A 22,192-nucleotide genomic window follows, 5' to 3' on the forward strand; every position below is an offset into this window, starting at 1 on the left:
TTTGGTTAAAAATTGCCCAACCCATGGACTGACTACTTGGATGATCATCCAAACCTTCTATGCAGGACTAAATTTTTCTTCGCGGAATTTATTGGATTCAGCTGCTGGAGGTACCTTTATGTCCATCACTTGGGGGCGGCTACAAAGCTTCTTGATGATATGATGATTAATTACTCTGAATGGCACACGGAAAGAGCTCCACAAGGTAAGAAGGTAAATTCTGTTGAAGAATCCTCTTCCTTGAATGATAAGGTTGATGCTATTATGTCTATGCTTGTGAATGATAGGACTAATGTTGATCCTAATAATGTTCCGTTAGCTTCATTGGTTGCCCAAGAAGAACATGTTGATGTAAACTTCATTAAAAATAATAATTTCAACAACAATGCTTATCGGAACAATTCTAGTAATAACTATAGGCCATATCCTTATAATAATGGTAACGGTTATGCTAATTCTTATGGGAATTCTTACAACAATAATAGGAATACACCCCTGGACTTGAAGCTATGCTTAAAGAATTTATTAGTACACAAACCGCCTTTAACAAATCTGTTGAGGAAAAGCTCAATAAAATTGATATTCTTGCTTCTAGAGTTGATAGTCTTGCCTCCGATGTTGATCTTTTGAAATCGAAAGTTATGCCTAATAGGGATATTGAAAATAAAATTGTTACTACAGCAAATGCCATCCAAGTTAGAATTAATGAGAATATAAGATTAATGGCTGAACTGCGTGCTAGGTGGGATAGAGAAGAAAATGAAAAACTAGCTAAAGAGAGTAATATAGCTAAAGTTTGGACTATTACCACCACTAGCAAAGCTAATGATTCACATGTTTCTGCACCTCCTACTATCAATGATAAAATAATTGGTGTTGGCAATGTTTCTACTCCTAGTGCAAAGCGCGCAAAATTACCTGAAACTACTGAAACTGCCTGTGATAAAACTGCTGAAATTTTTTCCAACCTTGGGGATGATAATCCCATTGCTTTAGATTGTAATGATTTAGATTTTGATGATTGCCACATCTCTGAAGTTATAAAGTTCTTACAAAAACTTGCTAAGAGTCCCAATGCTAGCACTGTAAACTTGGCTTTCACAAAACATATTACAAATGCTCTCATAAAAGCTAGAGAAGAGAAACTAAAACTTGAAACTTCTATTCCTAGAAAACTAGAAGATGGTTGGGAGCCCATCATTAAAATGAGGGTCAAAGATTTTGATTGTAATGCTTTATGTGATCTTGGTGCAAGTATTTCTGTTATGCCTAAGAAAGTCTATGATATGCTTGACTTGCCACCATTCAAAAACTGTTATCTGGATGTTAATCTCGTTGATAATGCTAAAAAGAAATATTTGGGGAAAGTTGATAATGTTCATATTATGGTTAACAATAACCTTGTCCCCGTTGATTTTGTTGTCTTGGATATTGAATGCAATGCATCTTGCCCCATTATATTGGGAAGACCTTTTCTTCGAACCGTTGGTGCTACTATTGATATGAAGGAAGGTAATATTAAATATCAATTTCCTCTCAAGAAAGGTATGGAACACTTCCCTAGAAAGAGAATGAAGTTGCCTTATGATTCTATTATTAGAACAAATTATGATGTTGATGCTTCGTCTCTTGATGTTACTTGATATACACTTTCTGCGCCTAGCTAAAAGGCGTTAAAGAAAAGCGCTCATGGGAGACAACCCATGTTTTTACTACAGTATTTTTGTTTTATATTTGAGTCTTGGAAGTTGTTTACTACTGTAGCAACCTCTCCTTATCTTAGTTTTTATGTTTTGTTGTGCCAAGTAAAGTCTTTGATAGTAAAGTAAATACTAGATTTGGATTACTGCGCAGAAACATGATTTCTTTGTCTGTCACGAATCTGGGTCTAATTCTCTCGTAGGTAACTCAGAAAATTAAGCCAATTTACGTGAGTGATCCGTGAGATATGTACGCAACTTTCATTAAATTTGGGCATTTTCATTTGAGCAAGTCTGGTGCCCTAATAAAATCCATCTTTACGGATTGTTCTGTTTTGACAGATTCTGCCTTTTATTTCGCATTGCCTCTTTTGCTATGTTGGATGAATTTCTTTGATCCATTAATGTCCAGTAGCTTTATGCAATGTACAGAAGTGTTAAGAATGATTGTGTCACCTCTGAACATGTTAATTTTTATTGTGCACTAACCCTCTAATGAGTTGTTTCGAGTTTGGTGTGGAGGAAGTTTTCAAGGATCAAGAGAGGAGTATGATACAATATGATCAAGGAGAGTGAAAGCTCTAAGCTTGGGGATGCCCCGGTGGTTCACCCCTGTATATTCTAAGAAGACTCAAGCGTCTAAGCTTGGGGATGCCCAAGGCATCCCCTTCTTCATCGACAACATTATCGGGTTCCTCCCCGAAACTATATTTTTATTCCGTCACATCTTATGCACTTTGCTTGGAGCGTCGGTTTGTTTTTGTTTTTGTTTTTGTTTGAATAAAATGGATCCTAGCATTCACTTTGTGGGAGAGAGACACGCTCCTTCGTAGCATATGGACAAGTATGTCCTTAGGCTCTACTCATAGTATTCATGGCGAAGTTTCTTCTTCGTTAAATTGTTATATGGTTGGAATTGGAAAATACTACATGTAGTAATTCTAAAATGTCTTGGATAATTTGATACTTGGCAATTGTTGTGCTCATGTTTAAGCTCTTGCATCATATACTTTGCACCCATTAATGAAGAAACACTTAGAGCTTGCTAATTTGGTTTGCATATTTGGTTTCTCTAGAGTCTAGATAATATCTAGTATTGAGTTTTGAACAACAAGGAAGAAGGTGTAGAGTCTTATAATGTTTACATTATGTCTTTTATGTGAGTTTTGCTGCACCGTTCATCCTTGTGTTTGTTTCAAATAACCTTGCTAGCCTAAACCTTGTATCGAGAGGGAACACTTCTCATGCATCCAAAATCCTTGAGCCAACCACTATGCCATTTGTGTTCACCATACCTACCTACTACATGGTATTTCTCCGCCATTCCAAAGTAAATTGCTTGAGTGCTACCTTTAAAATTCCATCATTCGCCTTTGCAATATATAGCTCATGGGACAAATAGCTTAAAAGCTATTGTGGTATTGAATATGTACTTATGCACTTTATCTCTTATTAAGTTGCTTGTTGTGCGATAACCATGTTTACGGGGACGCCATCAACTATTATTTGTTGAATATCATGTGAGTTGCTATGCATGTCCGTCTTGTCCGAAGTAAGAGAGATCTACCACCTTAATGGTTGGAGCATGCATATTGTTAGAGAAGAACATTGGGCCGCTAACTAAAGCCATGATTCATGGTGGAAGTTTCAGTTTTGGACATATATCCTCAATCTCATATGAGAATAATAATTGTTGCCACATGCTTATGCATTAAAGAGGAGTCCATTATCTGTTGTCCATGTTGTCCCGGTATGGATGTCTAAGTTGATAATAATCAAAAGCGAGAAATCCAAAATGCGAGCTTTCTCCTTAGACCTTTGTACAGGCGGCATGGAGGTACCCCATTGTGACACTTGGTTAAAACATGTGTATTGCAATGATCCGGTAGTCCAAGCTAATTAGGACAAGGTGCGGGCACCATTAGTATACTATGCATGAGGCTTGCAACTTGTAAGATATATTTTCATAACTCATATGCTTTATTACTACCGTTGACAAAATTGTTTCATGTTTTCAAAATAAAAGCTCTAGCATAAATATAGCAATCGATGCTTTCCTCTTTGAAGGACCATTCTTTTTACTTTTATGTTGAGTCAGTTCACCTATCTCTCTCCACCTCAAGAAGCAAACACTTGTGTGAACTGTGCATTGATTCCTACATACTTGCATATTGCACTTGTTATATTACTCTATGTTGACAATTGTCCATGAGATATACATGTTACAAGTTGAAAGCAACCGCTGAAACTTAATCTTCCTTTGTGTTGCTTCAATACCTTTACTTTGATTTATTGCTTTATGAGTTAACTCTTATGCAAGACTTATTGATGCTTGTCTTGAAGTACTATTCATGAAAAGTCTTTGCTTTATGATTCACTTGTTTACTCATGTCATTACCATTGTTTTGATCGCTGCATTCATTACATATGTTTACAAATAGTATGATCAAGGTTATGATGGCATGTCACTTCGTAAATTATCTTTGTTATCGTTTTACTCGCTCGGGACGAGCAGAACTAAGCTTGGGGATGCTGATACGTCTCCGACGTATCGATAATTTCTTATGTTCCATGCCACATTATTGATGATATCTACATTTTTTATGCACACTTTATGTCATATTCGTGCATTTTCTGGAACTAACCTATTAACAAGATGCCGAAGAGCCAGTTTGTCGTTTTCCGCTGTTTTTGGTTTCGTAAATCCTAGTAACGAAATATTCTCGGAATTGGACGAAATCAACGCCCGGGGTCATATTTTGCCACGAAGCTTCCGGAAGACCGAAGAGGAGTCGAAGTGGGGCCACGAGGGGCCGCCACCATAGGGTGGCGCGGCCCGGGCCCCGGCCGCGCCGACCTATGGTGTGGGGCCCTCGTGTAGCCCCCACGTTGCCCTTCCGCCGACTTAAAGCCTCCGTCGCGAAACCCCCCGCCCCGAGAACCACGATACGGAAAACCTTCCAGAGACGCCGCCGCCGCCAATCCCATCTCGGGGGATTCTGGAGATCTCCTCCGGCACCCTGCCGGAGAGGGGATTCATCTCCCGGAGGACTCTTCACCGCCATGGTCGCCTCCGGAGTGATGAGTGAGTAGTTCACCCCTGGACTATGGGTCCATAGCAGTAGCTAGATGGTTGTCTTCTCCTCATTGTGCTTCATTGTTGGATCTTGTGAGCTGCCTAACATGATCAAGATCATCTATCTGTAATACTATATGTTGTGTTTGTCGGGATCCGATGGATAGAGAATACCATGTTATGTTAATTATCAAGTTATTACCTATGTGTTGTTTATGATCTTGCATGCTCTCCGTTATTAGTAGAGGCTCTGACCAAGTTTTTGCTCTTAACTCCAAGAGGGAGTATTTATGCTCGATAGTAGGTTCATGCCTCCATTGATATCTGGGACAGTGACAGAAAGTTCTAAGGTTGTGGATTGTTGTTGCCACTAGGGATAAAACATTGATGCTATGTCTAAGGATGTAGTTGTTGATTACATTACGCACCATACTTAATGCAATTGTCTCGTTGTTTTACAACTTAATACTGGAAGGGGTTCGGATGATAACTCTGAAGGTGGACTTTTAGGCATAGATGCAGCTTGGATGGCGGTCTATGTACTTTGTCGTAATGCCCAATTAAATCTCACTATACTTATCATGACATGTATGTGCATTGTTATGCCCTCTCTATTTGTCAATTGCCCGACTGTAATTTGTTCACCCAACATGCTTTTATCTTATGGGAGAGACACCTCTAGTGAACTGTGGACCCCGGTCCATTCTTTTATACTCGAAATACAAATCTGCTGCAATACTTGTTTTACTCGTTTTCTTGCAAACAATCATCTTCCACACAATACGGTTAACCCTTTGTTACAGCAAGCCGGTGAGATTGACAACCTCATTGTTTCGTTGGGGCAAAGTACTTTGGTTGTGTTGTGCAGGTTCCACGTTGGCGCTGGAATCTCTGGTGTTGCGCCGCACTACATCCCGCCGCCATCAACCTTCAACGTGCTTCTTGACTCCTACTGGTTCGATTAAACCTTGGTTTCTTACTGAGGGAAACTTGCCGCTGTGCGCATCACACCTTCCTCTTGGGGTTCCCAACGGACGTGTCAATTACACGCATCAGGGACTTAGGACTCCCCAGCCTCACCGCTTGCCCCCTTGGATTACAAGTGTACTACGGTAAAGCGCATCCGTTGATGAACGAGAGGTGGAAACACTTTTGACTACTCCGTCCCACTCCGGATATTATGGTTAACACGGGTATTACGGCACAAGAATCATCGGCGACATTTGTTGTTTAATCCTAGATGGATATAAACCCTTGCAATGGAACCTCCACCATATCAACACAATCCATGGTTCCATTGCCCACCACATAGTCATATTCATAGTTATGAAAGTAGTGGTTTTGGTTTTTATGCAACAGTGATAACCATAGTACTTTGCAAGTAATTTGATAGAAATACTCAAATGACATGAGCAAGTGATGAACTTGCCTTTATTGACTGCAAGATTATGCAGACAAGGTCTTCGATACGCAATAACTCCAAATTCTGAAATAGCATCATCGTCCGGTAAAGACGATGTTTAAAAGATTGGCAAGGATGCAATAATGCATAAGTATGAGATGCAATCGCTCTAAGCGTGACCTAACCCCGATGGTTTAGGATCAGTGAGTTGTAATGATTGGTTCAAGGTGTGTTGCACTTTTAGAGTGATTCACAAACAAGGTTCTTATTAAGGATTGGTTGCTTAGTATCATAAACAGGTGCTGTAATAAATCATAATAATAACACTAATAGCATATAACAATAACATTTTGTATAATCCTAACATGTAATGAATAGTGGTGGGTTTTAGCACTATATGGCATGGTTAATGATGAATTATCATATACTTCAAAAGAATAACTTTTGAAGAACATGTTCTTAAATAAAGAACAAGTATGATAATTAGGGTTTGTGGTTTCTATGTTGTTCTATGGTTCCAATTGGTTCCAAGAGTAAGGATTAGATGGATCCCAACAATGTTGGATTCATCGATACCTAGGGCTGGTAAGGCTGAGTTAGGCCTAGGCATCCTAAGCAAGTAATTATACATGGTTGCTATCAAGGTTGATTCATCTTGCTGGTGATTGCTAGCTAGGGTTTATAGGTCCTTATAAGCAGGGTTGATGATGATTCCTTATTTGCTTCAAAAGAATAACTTTTGAAGAACATACTTCTTAAGGAATAAGAAGTATTGCAATTAGGGTTGAGGTTGTCTAAGGTTTGTTATTGGATATAATAAGTAATGAATAAACTGTTCCTAAATAGGATGGTTCATAATTATGAAATACTGATAGGGTTTAATGGACTATGGTTATGTAATGATAATTATTGGGCATAGATGCTATTGGAGTTCATCACAATGGTGTCAGGCTAATTAAGGTTAATAAAGGATGAGATCCTTGATAATAAGGACTAGGGTTGATCCTATTTGATCATCTAGGTTTGATTAAGATGAACACATGGGATATTTATTTATTAATGATGGTCACTACATTTTATGTGGTCATGGTAAACATTTAGTAGCTACTATGGTTCTATGATTCAAAAGAAAGTATCATGATCACATGTTCTAACCTAGGGTTAGGGTTAGAAGCAATTTAGGGTTCATATGAATTAATGGAGCTAGGTTCCTAATGGTATTAGGTTTTAGGAATCACATGAAATGATAAGGTTATAATATCATTCCATAAGGAATTAGGGTTTCCTAATTGTCCTATAGTTCTTGGGTTAATAACTTCATTATAAAGTTTGAAGTTATTAATAACTTTGAAATAAAAATAATATTGGATTTGGCATTTTGTTATTTTTAAACAATTAATAATTAGGGTAATTATTAATCAGGGTTTAAATTCCAATAATAAGGATTTAACAAGATAACAAATAAAGAAAATTAGTTTTCATGTTTTCTTTATTTGCTTACTGGTTTTATTTAATTTATAAATGGTTTCTTAATTTCTGAATTTTTAATTATATTTAGAATTAAAGGAAAAGCCTTAATTAACCAGTAATAAATAATTGAATTTTTATTAAAAGTAAAAAAATTCATTTTATATTTTTATTGGATAGAGTTTACTTTTCTAAGAATTTTGACATCTTATTTGTAAATTTTCGAGTTAAGATGAATTTCCTAAATTAATTCAAAGTTTCAGTAATTATGTGGTTTTAAATGAAAACAGAAAATGACTAGATACACACGAGCTAGTCTACACACAGAGACTGACTGGTGGGGCTGTGCCACGTTGGCTGCCACGTGGCTTGACCGGGTCAAAATCGAGTTCATGTCCAGAGGCTCACGGTGACCGGCGGAAATCGGCAATCGCCGTCGATTCCAGCTATGCGCGGTTGGGAGGCTATATGGGGGTGACTCAGGGCATCGTGGGGATCAGTTTGAGGGTGGCGCCGCCTTTGTTGGGTCGCCGGAGCTCGATCGGCGATGAGGGGCGGCGGTGGTGCTTACAGGCTAGGTGATACGGAGATGCTACGGCGTCTAATCGGACAAAGCGATGCTTCCAGAAGACTCAGAAGCTCACCAGGAATGCGACGGTGTGGTCGGCGAAGCTCGGGGAAGTCCGGCTTGCCGGAATTTGGTGTCGCCGGGGTTGAAGAAGATGAACTCGCCGGCGATGATTCTGACCGCGGCGGCTCGATTCCTCTTGCAGGATGAACAAGTCGAGGATGCTGATGATGACGGTGCCCACGACATAGCTTGGGGTTGCTCCAATCAATGGCGGTAGGGGGTGGCCGGCTCAGCTAGGTTTTCAATTTGGGCGGAATTTAACAAAGAGGGGGAAGAATTCGGGCCAGAGTTCGTCGCAGAGATTTTATAGGGCGCAGAAGCGAGCCTCGTCACACCGCCAGGGAAGGAGGAGGCGCCAGCGCGAGGGAGAAGCGACGCACGGCTTCGCGGTGGCCTCCCGCTCTCGGAGAGGATGAGGACGACCCCCTCCCGTTGTTTTTTTTAGCGAAGGGGTATCGTGGGCTGCGGTTTGGTGATGGTCTGGGCCAAGTGTTGGGCTGCTCCTGGGCTCTGGTGCTGGGCTGCGGTGGCCAGGTGAGCTTCTCTCTATTTTTTCCTCTTTTTGCTTTTTTTCTATTTTCTGTTTTCAATTCTGTTTTATAATTCTTCTTTTAATTCAAATTTAAATCATGTGATACCATGCAGGTATCAAATTTTAAATTTCAGTAGAACTATTAAAGGATGAATGCTTTCCTGCATTGTTTTTGGGATAAACATTTTATACATGTGAGCTACATTGCAAACTTTTATTAATCATGATTTTATATCCTCATTTTATTTTTATGTTTTTCTTGTGGATCAATCTATTTGAAGTATTAGAGTTGGTAAGTCCAGCTCAAGGTATTTTAGAGTTTATCATTAGGACTTATTATCTTATTTAAGAAGTTGGTTGTTCACATATGATTTTATGTGAGTATCAATCTGTTAGGGTTTTTATGATGTCTATTACAATCCCCTTATTAAATATAATATTAACATTATATTTGAAAGGATCTAATTAGATATTGGTTCCACCATAATTGATCTTGGTTACAAAGATAAATGGTTGATCACTAGTTTTGTGGTTTTAATTATGGGACTTAGCATTAGGTGGCTCTTATGTCTTATAATTGAAGCATAGGATTTAATTAATGAACCATTAGGGTTCTAGTCATATTCTCCTAATGACACATGGTTTGAGTCTCAAATAAGGTTTAGGTTTTTAGTTATGATCATCCAAGTGATGCATAAACTAGGATTGAGGTTTAACTCTAGGTTGTGAGATGAGGTGACACCATATTGCATGTGCTAGGGTTTAATCTCCCTAACCATGATAAAGTGGTTACTTGCTTAATATTTCATGTGCTTCTCTAATTACTAAGGATTTGGGAATTGGTTTTATCTTCTACCAATTAACTTCTATTATTATTCTCAATTAATCATTAAAGTAACTACAAGTGGTTGTAGTTCTTTTTATAGTCAACTTTGGTCATATGGTTGGATGGTTTCTCACCATACAAAGTATAGTGTTTAGCTCTAAAGTTTTCTTAGGTTCTTAAATCTATGGAATATAGATATGGTAGTATTCTACTTATGATCACCAAGTGATTCACAAGTTAATGTTGGAATATAAGCATATGGGGGCTTACTAGTGATCTCCCAGTAATTTCATGTGGGAATGAGATCTACTTATCCTATTAGGGTTTATTCTCAATACCTCAAGTTCTTAGGGTTTATGATCATCACTGAATTAATAATGATCAAGGTTTGGCTTCCTAAGGATCTCTCCTTAAATGGGGTTCTCACTTCCATGATCAAGTATTGTCTTGATCAGCTAAGGTATAGTACTTATACTTTACTTTCTTGGATGGGACTACTATGGTTGCCTCTAAAGTTTATATCCCAGGAGAATTGCCTGAGATATTATGTTAGGGTTCTACTCAACAGTGATGATATGATCATCTGGTTATAAGAATAGTTCTCTCTCTCAAATCCAGGTTTTGCCTCATCTATTTTTAGTGTAACTCCATAGCTTGAGTTCTCTCATATAGGAATGGTTTATTCTAGGGTTTATGGTGTACTCCTAATATTTATTTAGGTTGTTGAGCTAAAGATTCAATTGTCTAACTTAGTTGGATTAGTCCAACCCTTATTTCACTAATTCATGGATATAGTCTTATTCCACTTGGTATTTGGTTATATCACCACTCCAAGATGAAATGGTTTACAACCCAATACTTTAGTTCAAAGATTGTCCTCTATTCATTAATAGGTAAAGCTAGAATTGATATGAATGGGCTCTCTCACTTGGGAAGGACTTCAATACTAGCCTAAGGTTGTTCTCCAAAGATAATTATGTGGTCACCAATATCTATGGTTAATATAAATGGGTTCTCTCTTTAGGGGAGGTCTTGAATAATATCCTAGGGTTTCTCTTTAAGATGATGATTTGAATACTTGGATGCATATCCAAGGTTTGCCTTTAGATTTGTCATTGCTTCCATAAATGAAATAGGACTCTCACCTATCTAGGTTTGATGTATAATAACATGGAATAGAGATAGGTATATCTTTCTAGAGTTGATCTCCTTGTTATGTTTCCAAGAATAAAGTAGAATGAATACCATGAGGTTCATGGTAGGATCAAGAATTAGTTTAGGACATGGAAAAGATAAGTCAAGAATGGTTTCTCCATTTTATTGTTTCTTGGTTTGTAATTGACAAATGTTCTTGTGTTATGGCAATGATTACCATATTATGATATGCTATAAGATCAAGTAGTTGATCACTGAGTAAAGTGTTGTTGTGTTGATTATCAGTTCCATTTGATCTAACCCCTTGGTTCAAACTATCTCTACCCAAAGCAAGGTTTTAGCAAAGTCACTTTGAGGTTTATAGCGCTTGACATGATGAGCTACTTCAATTCCACCAAGGTCAAGTGAAACTTCAGTTACTGTGACGGTTTTACTTTAAAGCGCGAAAATTCCCCAGATTTTCTATGCATGGATGCAATGCACACATCTGTTTCCTCTATTTCTCTAACCCCAATACCTGGGATATTACAGCCACCTCCCGCTCCGGACCCCGCCCCTAGACTGATGCCATCGCGCTCGAGGAAGGCCTATTCGCGGCCGTCGCCGAGGACCGCTCGAACGACGCGTGGCTCGCGCTGGTCGCAGCCTCGCTCTCGCGGTCACCGCCCGCCGCGGCGGCCCTCGTCGTCCACCTCGTCGCGGGGAACCACTGCCTCGGCCTCAAGCGCGCCTTCGCCCCACCGTCTTCCTCCTGGAGAAGATCCCCCACGCTTCCCCCCTCCCGGATGCCGCGCGCGCTCTTCTCGGCTGCGGGCGCCGCCTCCTGGCTTTCTCCGCCTGGGGCCGTCCGTTGATAAGGCTCACGGGCCGACGACTACACCGCCGCCGCTCCCCTGCTCCCTCCCGCGCGGCCCCCTCCCCGACGGGCAGCAGGTGGTGGAAGCTCGACGATGAGGGCCTCGGTCGGTAGCGGCGCACCAGGGTGTCGGCCAGCGTCCTCCGGCTCCATCGGTGGCCGTCGACGCCTCCCGCCTCCCTCCGCCGGTGACATGCACGTGCAGGAAGCCGGCGTGCTCCATCCATGTAGAGTAGGTACCTGATTGCTTTTTTTGTTTTTCTTTTAGGGATTTAGTTGTAAAGTTACATACTGGTTGTAATTTTGGTTGTGTAATAAATGTTGACTATTTTTGTTTTCTTCCCCCGGTAGAAACGAGACAGGACGAGGTGTACGAGCTAGTGGTCTTTTTTTTTTGTTTTTTCTCGTACTAGTAGTGGCGCACCACTAGCTTGTATCTGTGGCGCACGTCCATGCTATATGTGGTGCGCCACTACTATGTGCCATATCAATGGCGCACTACTGGTGCGCCAGTGTTAACCAGTTAGCAGTGGCGTGATAGTAGTGGCGCATCACTAGTGCGTCACTGATGGCAAAAATTGGTGCGCCACTGATTGCCTGTTTTCTAGTAGTGCTACATACTTGGTCAAACTTTATAGTTTGAGTTATGAAAAAACTCATTATATTCTGGGAAGGAGGGAGTACTATTTCTGCGAAATGAAGTGTTTGTGTACCTGTTTATGTATTTTTTAAAGATCTACGAAAATATATAATAAAATGGTTGTGTGGGTCAATCAATGTAGAGCAAGGGCTTGGCCCCTTGACATAAAAACTCCCTTAGAGCATCTCCAACCGCGTCCCTCAAAGAGTCCCCCAAACGGCGTCGGATCGAGCGTTTGGGAGACGTGTTTTGTTCATGCTGCGTTCGGGGAACGTCGCTCCCCAGCCGTCTCCCCCAAACGCCACCCCCAAATTTTTTTTAACATTAAAATACTCTCTTTATTATTATTATTTTGCATTTTTATATCAATAGAGAGAAGAAACATTTCACAAACTAATACATAATTCGGAATACGGTTTACACAAACTAAGACATAGTTTGGAACATGGTTTCCACAAACTAATACATAGTTTGAACCATGGTTGACGCAAATATAAAACATTGCAAAATAACGAAACCTAATTAGTGACATCGCAGATTTCGTGTGTTCGATGCAAGAAAGAACACTCCCAGGCACGCCCAGTCACCCAAACTGGAAAATCCAGCTGGTAATGGTACCCTGGTTGGTTCATTTGAGGAAGAACAACCAGAAACCTCCATGCCTATTTTCGCTGCGAAGAAACAACACTCAGTCGTCGTCCCAATCTTCTCGACGGCCCAAAACTTGCTCCGATGCCTCCCTACCCTGGGGAAGGGACCGACCGCAGGAAGGGCGCCTCCTTGACCAGCAACAACGACGGTGGTGCCATCTTGATGCTCGCGAGTACGGAAATAACTATTCGCACCGGTGTACAGCATGTAAAATGCATACATTAACTTTGTAGTTTATTTTCATATATTACAACATATTTTCTTGTTATAAGATGTCTTATTCATGTTTTACATTAATTTATGGAGACTTTCCATTGACCCCCTTTCATTTGTTTATAAGTATGCAGAACATGAAACCATGTTTTGTGCATTTTAAGTGTTTGGGACCTTACAGAACTCAAACGGAGCGCTGATTTTTCTGGAGTTCATATTTTTCTTGGAGATACAATATGAGAACAAGAAGTACCGGAGGAGACATAATAACCCATCAGAATGGGATAACTGGTCGAAAGCAGTTGTTTGTACTTTATGAAAAAAGAAAGCTTGAAAATGGAGACATAGGTTTTTCATTTCTTGTAGGTTTGAAATGTTTTAGATCTATGGTGAAATTTTCAAGATCTTTAGATGCAAAAACATAAAAACATATAATACAGGTTTAATCGTTTCCACGTGACCAAGATGTGTTTCAAGGTTGTCCTTGCAGTAATTATCTTCGGAGGACATTATGGTGGATTCACTCAAAGAATGGGTCGAGAAGCTCTGATTCTACTCATATCCATGGTGAAAATGGTGAATTGATGTCGGGATGAAAATTGTTTCCCTGTCCTTTAGTAAATTTTCTCGACAACACAATTGGAACTTGGAAGTGCGTAATGGTGTTTTCTTTGGAAGGATGAAGGCTTTTGTAGGTGTTTTTTTTCCAATTTATGTTGTGTCATGTAACAGGTCTAGTGTTAATTTGTTCTCGATTCTAAATGATCAATCCTCCTATAATATGGTTTGGTATTATTCTAGTGCATATCATGTAATAATAATATTCTAGTTATTCGGATTTCCCCAAGGATCGGGCACATCAAAATTCAGGGAACACAACACGTTCAAAAAAATATCCCCGCTCGTACCTTGTTTGTCTTCTTCTTTCTACTAGTAAGCATGCACGTGCAATGCACGTTTCATAATAGAATATCTATCAATTCCAAATACACATAAATGATAACTTGTTTTTCTTTTAGTGTGTCGTATGAAGCTATCAAATAGGAGTTAGTTTTCATATAATGAAATACCACGAAATAAGTATCACAATACATAGCAAAATATACTTGTTTAGAAATGGTGGATAAAATATCTCTCGTGAAATACTCCATAAAATTTAACAATAATCCACAAAATAACATGTATGATTACAATTTTTAATGGTACAAATAATAAAAATTTATGTGCAAGCTTATTTTGTTTGAATGGAAATTACAACGCATTGCCGACTAAAACCGCAGCTCGATTGTGTGCTACACACCAAGTACATCATTTTAGCTCGCTACTCAATGCACATCTGAATGGACAATGCCCAGCTCAGAAAAAAAGGAAAATACGGATAAGCCCACACTCACTGTCCAGTCTCTTTCGTCAAGCCGCCACCGTCACCGACCTCCCCACCACCCGTCCTCGTCCAATCCAGCCGCCAGAGTGCCCAAGGAGGCGCTCGAGCTGGCATGCCCGGGGGCAACCCAACGCTAGGCGCCGACGGAGGGGAGGCCGAAACAATTTCAATTTCCGGCGACGACGTCGTCCTCGCCGGCGGCGGCGCCATGAACTTGTTCGCCGCTCGTGTTCGCGGAGCGGGGGCGGGGTCGAAGGAGGCGGGATCTGCAGGAGGCCAGGCGCTTCTGGAGCTTACGCCGCATAGGACGGCGGTGTGCCATCTAGTGCAGGTCTGCGCGTCGCCGGGGGCGCAGGAAGAGGGCCCCCTAGCCGGCCTGCCATTCCCGTTCGAGTCCGTCGCCCACCACAACGGCCTCGGGCTCTTCTTCTTCTCCCTCACCCAGGTACGCAGGTGGCGTGCGTGCGCAACTGAATAAGTGAATCAGCACATTGTGGTATCTTCATAAGTGGTTCTAATCTATTTGATAGGATGCCACACTGTTTCTAGTAAATGATGCAAAGGAGATTCAACAATTTTTCTAGTTCTTCTGAAGCTGTTCTGGAACCCCGAAGGTTAGTTATATTTTGTGTGCTCCCACTGTTTCTACCCTTTGTGAAAATCCACAGCAAGGTAACTTACATGAACTGTTAATATCTTCGCTGTAAATGATGTAGATAAAAAGTGCTATTGATGCAATATGAAACATAGATGGTCTTCAACGTACAGAGAAAGAAAATGTATCCAGGATTTACTTGACTGGCTTTCGCTAGCATTTGAATTTGAGGTAAATCGTTGCTTGCTCATTTATGTTCTGAATTGCATATGAGGTAATGGAAGAAGCAGCAGCTAATGCTTCTCCACATTGGTAGACAGGCAGAGTGTTCTGACATGAAAGCATGATTCATGCAGAGGAAGATGATGACTTCTATAAGCTTCAGGCCTGATGATTATTATAAGTTGTTTTCAAACAAGATGCAGGTAACTTACATGAACTGTTAATATTTTTTGAAAACATTGTCAGATTCTTAGTAAACATGTTAGGAATTTAGAGCCAACCCCAGCAAGACAGTCCAATTATTACTGTCAAATTGCTAGAAAACGGGTGGCATGTAATAAGCAAGCCATCAGGTATTACAACTTTTTAGAACACATAAAACAAAAAAACACAAATTCAGGCTAATAACATTCATAACCCTTCATGGATGTTGATCCATAGTTCTAAACTGTGTATACAACTGGATGCCATCTTTTGGCTGACAAACATATGACAGTAATACAATTTTACGTTGTGGTTCAGCATCCCCTAAGTCCGAGTATGAGCCAACGATAATTACAACAGTAGCAGCAAACACCAACGTATCCTGGTGAAAAAGTAGTCGATCAACAAAAAAAATACAAAATAATATAAATAGATAGCAGTAGCATTAGTTATAAAATGAAGAGAAAAGACGGATCAATTAGCTGAACGTGCGCACCTCACATCCGAATTAAACAATCAGCTTTGAACAGCAAAGTAAAGATGATCTATATGGTTCAGCCTCATTAAAACCTGCAAATAAAAAAATGTTGGATTTTAAAAAGTTGTTCTAGATACAACAACATAGATGAAAATAAACTTTAGAATAACGCACCTGCTTCATCCCTCTAAAACATCACGATAGACAATGTTTTTGGTGCTTTTCCCGGATTTATCAACCTCATTGTTCGGCTTGGCCAAAATCCGTGTCGTCTTTCTTGACACTCCCCTTGACAATGCAACATATAGCTGTCCATGTGAGAATACAGGCTCGGGAAGGTAAATACCGACATTTGGTATGGTCTGACCCTGTGCCTTGTTAATGGTCATCGCAAAACTTAGGCGGACGGGGAACTGTTTTCTCTTTAGTTTGAAGGGAAGTGAGATGTCATCCGAGGGCGACATAGGGATCCTAGGAATGAATACCCTCTTTCCAGCATGCTGACCACCAACAATCTCAGCGTCGATTGCATTATCCTGGAAGGCTCTGATCATAAGCCGTGTTCCATTGCACAGGCCATTATGAGGGTCAAGGTTTCGGAGCAGAATGACCGGGCAGTTGACCTTTAATCTCAAAACATGCGGGGGCAAGCCATTTGGTGTGATCGAGTTCAAAAAGTCAATAGTGTAATTATTCTGGAAGTCATCCTCGGTTGAGTCGAAGCTATGATATAACCTTTCTTTGCCAGGAAACCTAGAAATCATCTTGTCATTCAGGTCATCCACATGCTCGTTCTTGGTCGAAAGGATTGCACGTGCACTCATGTATTCTCTTGATCTAGCATTGGCATGCAGAGACGGGAAGACATTTTCGATGAGCGTGTTTATAGCTTTTTCATCCTCGGTATATCTGATCACAATGTCGTCAGGGAGACGCACATAGTCATCGCCAATTGTCTCTTCTGTTCCATTGCCGATCTTCAGGAGATATTCGGAGAACCAAGGATCAGCTTGTGCCCGCATATTCCGCGTGAGGCGTATCTTACGTGTCTTCTCCCACAGATAGGATCTCAGAAGTGTTGCATCCGTGATCTGTGCTCTTGTCCCACGTGTCACAACAGGAAGGACCTGCCTGAAATCCCCACCAAAGACGACAACCTTCCCCCCAAACGGCAAGGGACATTCCATTATATCTTGGAGCGATCTATCAAGTGTCTCAACTGCTTGACGTTTGGTCATAGCAACTTCGTCCCAAATTATCAAGGACGCCTGTTTTAGCAACTCCGCCGTACCACTTTGCTTTGTGAAACTACACATGCTGTTATCTTTGAGCTTGATTGGAATTTTGAACCTAGAGTGCGCAGTACGGCCTCCAGGCATTATCGACGCTGCTATACCTGATGTAGCAGTTGCGATCGCTATTAGGCCCATGGAGCGCACCTTCGCAAGCAATGCCTTGTATAAGTATGTCTTGCCAGTGCCTCCTGGACCATCACTATTGATGATATCCTGCTCGCATGCAAAGGATGCTTTGTCATGACCTTTGTAGATGTACTTGAACAAGTACTTGACTGCCTTGATACTCGAGCATGCTTCGACATTAATGTGGCAGTTGTATCGCATAAGCAGAAAGGGGTTGTAAGGGACGACCCATATGTTATCCAAATCTGCTAATTCTGACTCCACGCCCGTTGTCCCTTCTTCTATAGATGGGATATGAGTCTTTCCCTTGCTGTGTGGCAGCGCAAAATTCTCTTGGATAATGAAACCGGCATTGGCCGTCAATCATGCAAGGACAACTTTTCTTCAACTCACCACAGGGTCCGTGCAGCATGTGTTTGATGACCAAATCATGCAGAACAGGGTATTTCTCTTTGTCAGGTATCTCTGCAGATATCACCCGATCATAGTCATCTGGGGTCGCTAACTTGTTTTTTGCTTTCATGATTAGAAGTATATGTTCATGCGGGAGGCCTCGTTTCTGAAACTCAGTGACATGTACATAAGCTGCGACTTCTCCGAAGTGCTTACCCTTAGTCAGCAAGTTCATCAAATCTCGCTGTTTCGCTTTGAATACTCTTGCCACAAGGTCTGGACGGTCTTGTGGCAATTGTCCAGGAAACAATTTCTCGGTTATCTCCTCCCAATACGGATTGCAAGTCATCGTGATAAAATAGTCCGGTTTACCCCACCGCTGAACTATTGCCATCGCATCTAGGAACCTTCGCTGCATATCACGGTCCCCGCCAGGAAATGTACGTGGAAGCACAATTCTCTTGCCAATCCGATCACCGCGTGACTCACCAGCAATGACGGTGTCAACAAGACCCTATAATGAAAGTATTTAAGGTTATAGAAAAGCATACAACATCTATATTATGCATCATAATAAACACAAGCATGTTACCTGGTAGAGGTCAGCGCGTAAAACCTTCTGATTTGCCGGCTTTGAGTACCAGTCAAGCCTCATAGTCTCGATTTTTATATACATGTCAACAGCCCACTGTTGGAAAAGGCGCCCCCCGAACAAGATTATGTTAAAAAGCTTCTTCCTGACCTGCAGTTTGAAGCAGTAGTATTCCCTCGCACTAACAAATTTCCTGGGTTTTGTTGCATTTTCCTCATTATCACCAAAATCCTCATCTGGGTTATCCTCGTCATCTAAAAAATTGTAAACAGATATATTTGTAAATTGTTTCGGACACACTTCTCATTTAAAGCTAGCAATTATGATCAAACCTTCGGGTAAATTAGTGGCATGGTCTTCATGCGGTGCGTCGTTACACACTGTTTCTTGCATCGTGTTATCATCTAAATATTGCTTGACAGCATTAGTATTCTAACATTAGACACATAAGAATATAATATTAAAATAAGAAATGGTGGGCAATACCTGAAGGTAAATCAGTGTCATTGTCTTCATGTGGTGCAAAATTCAGAAATTGTTCTTGTCTAATCAAGTCATCATCTCCTAGACGGAAGAAAACATAAGCTTTCATCCATATCATTCATAAGTGTAAGTACGGAAATTAATAATGAACATCATACCTGTAGGTAACTCAAAGACTTGTTTTAGTTGTTCAACTGTTGAATGTTGGGTCGTGTTATCAGGTGGCGCAACAAATGGCATCCAACGATTCCAACCAGTCTCCCCACGTGGGAAGAATAGAGGATATGACAATGGGTCGTAACACCCATAGTATGCTCTAATATACAAGGGACGGTCTCCTTTTCCATGCACGACAACACTCCTGTCAAAGCAATTTTGTGGGTCGCTCCCTTCAACCCATATTGCTGCCACCGAGAAGTCGTTGGGGCATTGTACCTTCGTTGATCCGAGTTTGATATCTCGTGTTTATTGAGATCCTATATTCATCTAGATTCGGAACGGACCCAAGGCTCTTGAAAACCTGTGCATAAGGGTTCCGCTCTAGTATTTCCAAAATCGTTCGTATAACATCTATATTAAGATCCGGAGACCTCTTAACCACTGTGAACCAAGTTTTCATCTGTATCATAAATATAGAGCTGCAAATGTCGAGGGCCATTATCAGCTGCCACCAGATTATCAAGAGCATGGTACAACCCTTGAGATACCCGAAATGTATATACGCCAGTTCTTGCAGCCGTGCTGACTCGACGATCAAGGGTGACTCCTAGACTTGTGAATGAGAAGTGCGAGTTGAAATACCGAATATTTTCTCTAAAATATTTAGCATCATCGTCCTCTTGACTTGTGAATAATCGTTTCAACTCTTCTGAAACCTCTGGAGTAACAATTGATACTCTTCCCTTTCTGCAGCAAACTGCAGGCCCCTCATACAGAAACCGTAATGCCCCACAGTGTTGGCAGTCCGATACCTTTCTTAGGACATGATTCTTTTCAGGTAGGTTCCGGTATATGAATTCCATAGTATTTTCTTCCGGTATTGCTCGTGAAGGATGACTTTCCTTTTGATACGATTCAAAAGGAACATCTAGGACAAAAGATTTTTTTATATAAATCAGGCTCATTCTAGAATGTGCATTTGAGTGTGCTAAAGTGGAAAATACAGCAATGAAATACCTTTTTCAGTAAACATTCTAGCTTCTTCGTCAGGCTCATGATGGTCTGTTGGTTCTCCACGTTGCACCGTCCCAAAGCAATCTAGAAGGTAATAAATTGGTCAAACATAATTGGTTTGGAGAAGAAGTTGAAGTGTGAACGAAAGAATATAAATGTACCGTATAAATTGGTTTCATGAACAATGGGCTCAAATATTCCATATGGATCATCCATTTGGTCGTTGCCTACTATACGTGTTTTAGTAGACACGGGGCTGCCAATAGTAGTTGGCACGGTTTGAGTGGTTTGACCAGCATGCGGGTCCGTTTCCATTTCTCGGTTGTCATCATTAGATGGTATAATATGAGGTTGATTGGAGCCACTTAGAAGCTCTATGCCTGAATGAATGTACGAAAGAGAATTACGGTAAAGAACCTCCATTATTTAGCACTATAAATAAAACATATGGACTAACCAGCATCTTCATTTGTGCTTTCTGGGTTAGGTAGGTTGTCAACTGTACCGACTATGGGTATCTCAATCCACGACAGCTGTGTGAGGGGCCCTGTATTGCCTATGTAAGATCCAGAGGAAAGCTGATTATAGTTATATTATTATTTAGAGCACGTATGTACGAACGCTGAATGGCAATACCTTGGGCATCATCCTTTGTGATGTTGGAAATTGTTTGCCTTGTAGTACGGACATGAGGCATAGCAACAGCTCTCTTTCGTCCAGCAATATGTTGCACCTGATACGCATCATTCCTGTGCAACCAATTGGATTCATCATCGTATGCTAGATTATTCTCCTTGTCACAAGAGATGCCTCCATGTGATTGACATGAATTTGTCATAATTGATATATCTGCAACAACATTGCAGATACCATTTCAGTACATATTATTGCATCAATATGCAAGCTAGGAAAAAACAATAAAAAAATTATGACATGCTTCATAACCTGCACGTGCTACTTTTTGTAGTTGGGTGACAGCCGATTGTGCTGTAGCTGGCGTGTGTGTAGCAGTGCCATCGTTGTTGAGGAGGGAAGCAACAGCTTTTTTCTGTTCACGGGATTGGCGTTGCCGTTTTAATATTTCATCCCTATTTTGTGCATACCGCTCTTTGTCCCTTTGCCTCCTTATCTCTTTAGGGTCTGCATATATGAGAAAACATATTAGTATCTTAATAAATTAGGGATGTATGCTGTCTAATTGTTGAATGTCATTACCAATGGTTATGGACACAGGTGTGTGTGTATCATCTTCATGGCCATTGCTGTCGGCTTTACCCACATCAACTTTACCCACATCAATTTTTATTTGACGGTGTCTCTTTAATATATTGTCCCTATTCTGTGAATACCTGAGCCTCTCTAGTTGCCTCTTCAGTTCTGTAGGGCCTGCATATATGATATGTTGTAGTTACAAATAAGTGTCACATCATTTACTGTCTAATAGGCAGTATTTTTGACAATTACTTGAGCGAGTGGGTGTTGCTGATGTCCTCAATTGTAGTACACTTCCCGGTGGGAGCGGCAGACATCGTAACATCATGAGATTGAACTGTATGAACATGTGTCATATTTAATCACCATGGAAATCATAAAAGTATGATGTAACCACAAATTATACGACATGTAAGCATGTAGTATCATGTCATCATTACTTGGGGACATGGGCAGGGGTGTATGCTCCACATTTTGCATGTCATTAAGAAGTGATGTTGAAGCCTGCTTATTTTGACGGGCTTGACGACGTCTTTTCTGAATTTCATCTTTATTGCGGGCATAATATTCTCTATCCCTCCGCCTCTTCAATTCTTTAGGGTCTGTATAGATACATATAGAAAGTTAGCACCTCGCAAATAGTAGTGTTCATTATTATCGTAAAAGAAACAATACGGTGCAATATGGTGATGATAGTTACCCAAGGAGTGGGTGTTGCTTATATCCTGAAATGGAGTGCGATCCTCCGCTCGATTGGAAGATGGCATACCGTGGATGTCTGTAAGTAATCCAATGTACTATGTTAGAAGAGGGTTTTCCATTAGAAGAATTACAAACCCGTCCAATTATATATTTGTATCTATCCGAAACAATTTAAATTTATGAT

The 22,192-nt window shown here is 40.6% G+C and overlaps 1 long non-coding RNA gene across 1 annotated transcript; it reads left to right on the forward strand.

Moving 5' to 3' along the window:
* Nucleotides 1-14,911: 14,911 nt before the first annotated feature.
* Nucleotides 14,912-15,504, forward strand: LOC124652217. The gene is made up of 4 exons (XR_006987641.1): nt 14,912-14,978; nt 15,064-15,147; nt 15,250-15,359; nt 15,485-15,504. It is a non-coding gene; the product is annotated as an uncharacterized LOC124652217 (long non-coding RNA).
* The last annotated feature ends 6,688 nt before the right edge of the window (nt 15,505-22,192 follow it).

Source organism: Lolium rigidum, chromosome 5 (assembly GCF_022539505.1).
Source record: "Lolium rigidum isolate FL_2022 chromosome 5, APGP_CSIRO_Lrig_0.1, whole genome shotgun sequence".
NCBI classification, from domain to species: Eukaryota; Viridiplantae; Streptophyta; class Magnoliopsida; order Poales; family Poaceae; genus Lolium; species Lolium rigidum.